Source organism: Sapajus apella, unplaced genomic scaffold, assembly GCF_009761245.1.
Source record: "Sapajus apella isolate SASKATOON/1434 unplaced genomic scaffold, GSC_monkey_1.0 scaffold158, whole genome shotgun sequence".
In the NCBI taxonomy this organism is placed as follows: domain Eukaryota; kingdom Metazoa; phylum Chordata; class Mammalia; order Primates; family Cebidae; genus Sapajus; species Sapajus apella.
In genome coordinates, this window is record NW_022437098.1 from 1,904,551 (window position 1) to 1,913,286 (window position 8,736).

Sequence of the window (8,736 nt, forward strand, 5' to 3'; positions counted from 1 at the left end):
GGGCAGGGCTAGGCAGAGCTTCTCAGTGGGTGAGGTTCCCCTCAGAGTCCTCAGGTGGCAGGCCACCTGATGGAGGTCCCTAACAGGTCAGGGTCAGGAGTTTTTCTCTCTGGCTCCATTTCGTTTCTTAAGGGAAGCGTCCTTCAGTGCCGTGCCTACAGGAAGGCAGGGCTGCTGACGTGTGTCTGCCTTCCCATGTTCCGAAAGGTAAGAAACGTAAGAAAGCTAGAGACCTCCCCATTCAATATGAAGACATTCCCCACAGCCCACCGCCCCCCATCCCCCCACACACACACTTTTTTTTTCAGAGATGGAGTTTCACTCTTGTTGCCCAAGCGGGCGTGCAATGTCGCTATCTCGGCTGACCACAACCTCTGCCTCCTGGGTTCAAGCAATTCTCCTGCCTCAGCCTCCCAAGGAGCTGAGATTATAGGCATGTGCCACCATGCCAGCCTAAGTTTATATTTTTAGTAGAGACAGGGTTTCTCCATGTTGGTCAGGCTGGTCTCAAACTCCCGACCTCAGGTGATCCGCCCGCCTCGCCCTCACAAAGTGCTGGGATTACAGGTGTGAGCCACCGCACATGGCTACATCCCCCCCATTTTTAACCCTGCATCTGAGCCCTCTTCTGCACTTTGCTGTCTGATGGCCCCTGGTCCAGAAAAGAAGGGCTCAATTTCTCCCAAATAACTAACCCTCCAGCCTCCTTAGAGGGGAGGGTGGCAGTTGCCTGGGTGAATGGGTAACTTCACCCAGGCCTTTAGCAACCCCTCGGTTTTTGGCTCCACTGAGCATGGAACCTGCTGCCTTTGAGACCTGACATATTCTAGGGGACAAGGAAGCTCCTTCTCACCTGTATCCCCTCTGCTGACATTCAGGATGGACATTTTGGGCTGTTCTGCCCATAACTACTCCTTCAGCATCCTCTAGCTTTCAGGGATGTCCTAAAATCTCCCTTCTTCAGCTACGTTGACCCTTGTGGGTTTACCTTTGTGTTTCCTCTATTGTCATCCTGGTGAGTTTTTTGGAGGGATAGGAAACAACCCACATGGCTCCTCCCCATGTCTAATAAGAAGGCTTCTTTGTTTTTGAAACTGACCCAAGGTCTCCACTTAACTTTCCTCCACCAGTTAAGCCCACTTGCCTGCCCGCATCTTCCCCAGTCACTCAGAAGGCTGCGGCCAGCGCCATTCTCAATCCCAGCTGCCTTCTTCTGAAAGCTCGTGTGGCTTTTCTAACCTTGGTATCCCTCTCGTATTTCTTTTTAATTAATTCAACCTCAAATCCCACTATCTCCAATGAAGCATTCAATGACAGGTTCAGCCCAGAATAATTTTTTGTTCTCCAATTCTCTTAGCTCCTATAGCCTGCACGTGTACTCTAACCCTATTTATTTATTTACTTATTCCTGGATTCATTCCTTTACTTATTAGTTGGGAACTTGTCTTCAGAACCTTTTGCTTTGTTAGGGTACATAAAACGCAGTCATGTAGCGCATATTAGCATCATGTGGGAAAGAAACAGAAAAGCCCCAGGTAGACCTGTAAACCAAGGACACAAGAGCATGCGCTGTCATATATTGAGTCCTACATGCTCAATGGGTGCACCAAAAATCAGCTTCAGGGTGGCGCTGTGGCTCACACCTGTAATGCCAGCACTTTAGAGGCCAAGGCAGGCAGATCACCTGAGGTCAGGAGCTCAAGACCAGCCTGGCCAACATGGTGAAGGCTTGTCTCTACTAAAAATACAAAAAGTAGCCTGGCGTGGTGGAGCGCACCTATAATCCCAGCTACTCAGGAGGCTGAAGCAGGAGAATTGCTTGAACCCGGGAGGTGGAAGTTGCAGTGAGCCAAGTTCACACCACTGCACATCAGCCTAGGTAACAGAGCAAGACACTGTCTCAAAAAAAAACAGAAAGAAATCAGCTTCACGTTTTCTAGCAGTCAGTATAAACAGGGAAACTTGATCATTTATCCAAAAACAAGTGTCCAGCATGACAGAATCCTCCTTAGGAGAGTTCCGTTATCCAGCCTCTGCTAGGGCTCAGCAGGATGGTTGCTGACACATTGGGTATTTTCACCAGGATATCCCATGACCTGAAATGCACATATCCTCAACTCCACCCTCACAGACGCTGGAGGTCGGGCAGTGGACACCACGGGACTGTCGTGAAAGGTCACTGAGCTTTCCCAGCTAATATGGTAGAAGAAAACTGCCACACTCTGTCATCAGAGAATACTGAACACCTTTGTCAGAAACAAGACGCTGGACCTCCAGGCTAATGCAGGGTGGCATTTTGCCTGTGACTCCAGCAGTGTCTCCTGGGCAGTGCATAAGATTTGAGTTACAGCCCCGGCTTTTCACTTTTACATGATTTCCTGGTTTTCTCTGAATGTTGGTTTCCTTCCTTGTAAGACGAAAATATACTTACCCTGCCCACTACTCAGGACTAATATGAGAGTCAACTGAGTTAATATCCAAATACTACACAAATCAAATTTGAAATACTATACAAATCAAATTCAAAATACTGTATAAATCACATTTAAAATACTATACAAACCAAATTTAAAATACCATACAAGTTGTTTAAAATACTATACAAACGCAATATATTATTATATTTTTGTTGTCTATGCTTTTTCCTGAGGTCTAAATTACCCTTTTGAGAAACTATACGGTCAAACCTCACGTGGCGTGAAGATGCCAAAGGAAACGCAGCCGTGACACACTACAAGGCCTTAAAACATACCGGGCTAAACTGCGTCCAAAATATAGACTGCATCCCGCAGCACTGAATACCCTGAACTTAGAACAGAAGCTAACACAGCAGATCTTTTTTTTTTTTCTTTTTTCAGAGACAAGGTCTCACCCTGTGGCCCAGGCTGGAGAGCAGTGGTGCCATCACAGCTCACCACGGCTTTGACCCCCTGGGCTCGACAGACCCCCCTGCCTCAGCCTTCTGCGTAGCTGAAACTGCAGGCATGCAGCATCAAGCCCAGCTAATTTTCTAAATTTTTTTGTAGAGATGGGGTTTCATCATGTTCCCCAAGGTAGTCTCAAACGCCAGGGCTCAAGTGAGCCTCCTGCCTCGGTTCCCCAAAGTGCTGGGATTAGAGGTGTGACCACTGCACCTGGCCCAGCAGACCTTTAATACATGGGGACATGAAGCCAGGCAAGATGGAGACCATGTCAGGCCACATCTCACAAAGCCCTTTCTCATTCTCTGTCGCATGAAATGCCTGCAACAGTGCAGTGAGGTCAGTATGACTACTCTCAATTTACAGAGAAGTGACATGAATTGTTCAAAACTCAGTCGATACGTGGGAAGACCTTGTCAGTCCTAAATCTTGCTCAGCGTCCGTACATCTAAAGAATTTGTCTAACCGTAGACTATGGTGAGAGTGAGCACATACACACACTCCAGATCAGAGGTCCCCAGATCTCAGGCTGACGCCTGGTACCAGCCCATGGCCTGTTAGAAATCAGGCGGCACAGCAGGCGGTGAGCGGTGGGTGAACAGGCATCCTTGCCTGAGTTCAGCCTCCTGGCAGCTCAGCGGCGGCATTAGATTCTCATAAGGGCATGAACCCTCTTGTGAGCTGCGCATGTAAGGGATCTACGTTACCTGCTCTGTAAGAAGATCTGACGTCTGATGATCTAATGTGGGACAGTTGCATCCGAAAACTATCTTCTGCCTTTCTCCCACCCCCACCCACCTGTCTTCCACGAAACCGGTCCCTGGTGTCAAAACGGCTGGGGACCACTGCCCTAAAGGACCCCTCACAGTCCAGTGGCTCTAGGAATAGGTGACAGGTACATGACAGTACTGATAAGGGAAACCCCCTTGAAGGATGAGCTGAGCATGTCCTTCACATTTGGTTTAAAGCTGGACTGGAAAATGTTTCATAGGATCTCTGTTTAAAACTGTGGGGTCTACGGCCATACCACCCTGAACACACCTGATCTCATCTGATCTTGGAAGCTAAGCAAGGTCGGGCCTGGTTAGCACTTGGATGGGAGACCGCCTGGGAATACCAGGTGCTGTAGGCTTTTTACAAAATAAAATAAAATAAATAAACTGTCGGGCACGGATTCCTTTGTTTAGCATCTAGTTCCTGCCCTAGGAAAAGAACATTGTCTTTCTTGAGCTTTGTCTAAAATCCCTAAAGTAGATGATCCTCTGTTCTCAAACTACCACTTCAAACATCTCAGGGTAGGGGTTAGAAACAAAAGCAGCTCTTTTTTTCCGCGCTGCAACCACCACCCAAAATGCCAGCGGCTCATGGCTCCCCCCAAACTGCTGGGCACTTAGGAATCGCCCATGGTGGCCAGGAGAGGCAGCAAGAGGTGAAGGGCAGAAGGCAAAACCCACTTATGGCAACAGAGGTTGGTTGCCCCATTGCCAATACCCACATGACTGGCAGGGTGCGTGAGCCTGGGGTAAGAGGGGACAGGCATGGAGGGCTCACAGAGGAACTGCTGGAACTTCAGTACCATGGCTGTCTGCTGTTTAGACCAAACTTCCTACTGAAAACCACCAAAAATGCTAAGGAATAAAACGTTTACCTGCACCAGAAAAACTGATCATTATCAGACGGAACCCACATGAAGCCAGAACCCCAAAGAGATCGCTGGGATTTGAAGCTCTTTAGCCCTGGAGGTGTTTGCTAAACTCAGCACATTTGAGCTCCGGTTTTTACAGCTTCGCGGAGCAGTGGGAACGGAGAGGATACTTCGGGACCACCCAAGGTGGGAACCTAATAGAAAAGTGTGACCCATAAGGCTGCCCCACCCCTTCCCCCAGGGGCTGCAAAGGGAAGCTGCAGCGCTGAGCAGAGCAGGGGAGGCGAAGGCTGCACCCGCGTAGCAGCCCACGGCCAAACACACGACCGGCAAGCTGGGACCCAGCAAGCTGTGAATGTCATTAAAAGCACTGCAGGTGGACAGTGGCCTCCCAGGGCAGAGGTAAGTGCAGATGCTCTCCAAAGAACACTCCCTCAACCCAAGCCTCAAAGAGGCTCCACAAATAACATTCTTAGGTTGGGGAGTGACCGTGGGGAAAATAAAGCACACAAGGAAAGAGCATCATGAGTGGGAAGCAGCAGAAACAAAGTCAGGGTGCCGGGCTTTCGTTTGAAGCTTACGGGGACTATTTCAGGGGAGCCCTGTGGACTGCGTCTGACCACGCTGAGATCTGAGAACATTTTAGCCGAAAGGAGAACAGCATTAGAAGAGGGGATTGTCCCCAGGATGAGGGCTAACACCTCCGACTGACAGGTAACCTCATTCCCTGGAATTTAAAGTTCTTGGAGAAGCAGGGATGCAGTGTGGTTGCCCTTCCGCTTCTCTTTCCAAGGCTGTTTCCACCCCCACCTACGTCCTCAAAGAAGCTGACTGCACTGCGCACCGTCCCCGCTGCCAGGCCCCCTCTGCTATGCTCCGGATAACCAGCCCACCTCTGCGTACTACCCAGCCAGCCCAGCCTGCTCTTCAGACGGGATCTGGAGGCTGCCCTCAAAATCAATCCGTTCGCAATCCATTCCATCCACACAAAAGTGTTTCCTGCTCATCTGGTCAGTTTGGCTAATGGTGATTAAAAACCATTTTCATCTGCTCCAAGATCTTGAGACTTTTTTGGAAATAACCATTTTCGACTTCAGGAACCGTGTCCGTGACCCCACGCCATCCAGCTCATCTTTCCTTGGTTGTCTTCACTCGCACAGCGCTTGGGTCAGGGTCTATGGACTCTGTTCGTTGTCCCACGTGCACCCCGCAACTCTGGGTTCCCTCGGCCATATCTGCACCTGAAAGCTTTCCCCCAGAACCTCAGAGGTCACTCTGACCATGAGCCTGCAGGTGGCAGGAAGGCCTGAGGGACAGACACACACCCACCACCCCCACTAGCAGCCCTGAATCAAGTACTCTCAAGACTTGGTGTATACATACCCTAGCTCCCTTGCCTCTTGGGTTGGATAATTCTGAGAGGCAAGTTTCCCTGAGTTTCCATGGGATGGGGCTCCTTACCACTCACCTGCCCTCCCTGCTCTCAGGTCCCTCCAGGAGGAAGGGCAGGAGGCGCCGAGATCCCTGGTGGCCTCTGTGAGCACGAGGTCAGCCCCAGGCCCTTCTTTAGTCCTCAAGTGGCTGGAGCCCAGACCTTCTGAATGGCTGCCTTCATTCTCCCCTTGTCCTCCTGGAAGGAGGTACCAGGACATTGAATCCTGGAGGAGCTAAAAGGCTCCACTTTCCTGAAACTTCTCCCGCCTCCCTGGGCTAGACCTAAATCTTCTGTTAGACTCACACCTCCGTTTCAGACAGAATCTCCACAGCACCCCCAGAGGAATGGGACGGGATGGGAGAGGCCACGCAGGGCTTAGCCACAGGAACGCGTCCTTCCAGCAGAGTCACAGGATCCTAAAGAGAGCAGAGACTCCAGGGAAAGGAAGAAGAGCATGGAGTCAGCATGGAGACAGTTCTTAACTCTGGGTAGGGAGCCAGGAGGGATTCCTTTTTTCCCTTTTTCTTGACTAAATTAAATTAAATTCTCTAAAATGTTTCAGAAAGAAGATACTCACAAAGCCTGCAAGCATTTCCCCACACCCTCTACAGTGGAGAATATAGCAGACATCACCTAACCAAGTGATCAAGGTGACATCTCCAAGATCGGCTCACATAGGTAACAGCTGCCCCCCGGTGAGGGGAGCACCAGGAAGAACCCTACACCGCCCCTGGGATTCCAAACCATCTGATCCTGAGGGAATGTCAGACAGGCCCAAGTTCAGGGACTTCCTGCAACTACTGGCTTACACTTAAATCTCTCCAAAAATGTCCCAAGTCATAAAAAAATGAAAAACTTGAGAAACTGTTCCAGATTCGACGGGACTAAAGAGACGCAGTAACTATCCAAGGTGCGATTGGCAGAGGCCAGTTCATGGGCCTAGGAGGAATATGATGAGTCTGTGGAAGATGACAGAACCACATCAATGTTAATTTCCTGATTCGCTCACTAGCCTGTGGTTATTTGGGGGAAAAGATAGACCAAGGCATTTATAGGGCATCAATGTGGATGAAGGGTACATGGGAATTTTTTACACTGTTTTTAGAAGCTTCACATTATTTCAAAAGAAAAAGAAAAGAAAACAGGCATTAACTCTATAATCAGAAAAAAAATGTTTTAGAACAAAAATATGTCTCTGGTCATAGCCTGTGCTGTGAATCCATGGGGTCGATTTCTGCTGTCAGCAGAGTTCCCAACAGCTGAAGAACAAGGAACAAAAGCCGAGCTGCCCTCCTGAGCTGCCAGGGTCCCAGACACAAAGCTGGCCTCTCAGGCTTTACTGAAAGATAAGTGCTGATAAGGCCTGCGGGTCATCTTCGTCAGCGCGGGCCCCCCAGCTCGCTGAGAGGGGCCCGCCCTCCCAGAGCTCAGCCAGACATAAGCCAGAGCAGAGTGTGTTTCTTTTCAGCGGAAAGCCGCAGCTGGTGCATCCACCCCGGGTAGGAGCAGCCCCTCAGCGGGGTGTCCTCCGGAGAGGGGCCTGCAGCCGGCCGCCCCTGCCCAGAGAGGCCGGGAGGGCACAGCCCAGGTCTTCCGGATGGAGACTGAGCTTCAGCATTCTGTTTGGATTAGTCCAGAAAAAAAAAAAAAAAAGGGAAAATCTCGCTATCACCCTTAGTAAAACATGATAAGCTACAAAAACTAACGCAAGCAACTACTGGCTTACACTTAAATCTCACCAAGCTCCCCCTAAGAACAACCACAGGGTGACCACACCGACTAGTCGTCCTGGCCTGGGTGAGCACACCGACTAGTCGTCCTGGCCTGGGTGACCACACCGACTAGTCGTCCTGGCCTGGGTGACCACACCGACTAGTCGTCCTGGCCTGGGTGAGCACACCGACTAGTCGTCCTGGCCTGGGTGACCACACCGACTAGCTGTCCAAGCGGAGTGCTGCTTGGAACGCTGTCAAGGTAACGTTTGTGCCCGGTGGCTCCCGAGGCCCAGGCTGGAGGGGGGCGTCTCCCCGCGGCAGCGCAGACCTGGCTGCATCAGGGCAAATGAAAGGCCATCCTCTCCATAGAGGCTGGACGCTGCTCTCTCGCCCACTTGAACTGTGGGGGGCTCGCCGCCCTTATTTTAACTGCTAGAAGACGTAGCCCCGAGTCCAGCGTCTTCCACGCCTGGCCATGCAGCTGGGAACGCGGAGCCGGGCGCGGGGCTCGGCCCGGCGGGGGCGGGGCGCGGGTCGGGAGCGGGCGCGGAGCACGGGGCCACACTGCCCCCTGGCGGCCGTCCCCGCCCCCGGCGCCGCCCCGCGAGGAGGAAGGCTCCGTCACCGCCGCGGCGCTGACCTCCGGCTCGATGGTGAGCGCGGGGCGTCGGGTCCGTCCAGGGGACGAGAACGCTCCCGCTGCCGAGTCACAAGCCGTCCGCGCAAGGTCTGGCGCTGGAACTCTGGAGAAGGTGCTGGAATTCTCTGCTCTCCGCTGCAAAGGGAGGAAAATAATGAAAGCGTGCGTCGTGAAGATCACACGAGGCCACGTGTGTGACACGGGCTTCCCCGCCGCGGCGCGAACACACGCGCTCAAAAGGCAAGACCACGAGGGTTTGATTTTAACCAGACACTGTCCCTTCGAGCGCTCTCCGCGGCCGCGCAGTGCAGCTCCCGACACTGACCCGCGCTTCCCGGGTGGAAGCAGCAGCGCCGCCCCCGCGCCCCGCACCCCGCCGC

General features: G+C 51.9%; 1 non-coding gene across 1 annotated transcript; it reads left to right on the top strand.

Annotated features, from left to right (window-relative positions):
- The first annotated feature begins 3,934 nt into the window (after positions 1-3,934).
- LOC116541918 lies at positions 3,935-4,053 on the top strand. The gene has a single exon (XR_004265004.1). It is a non-coding gene; the product is annotated as a 5S ribosomal RNA (ribosomal RNA).
- The last annotated feature ends 4,683 nt before the right edge of the window (positions 4,054-8,736 follow it).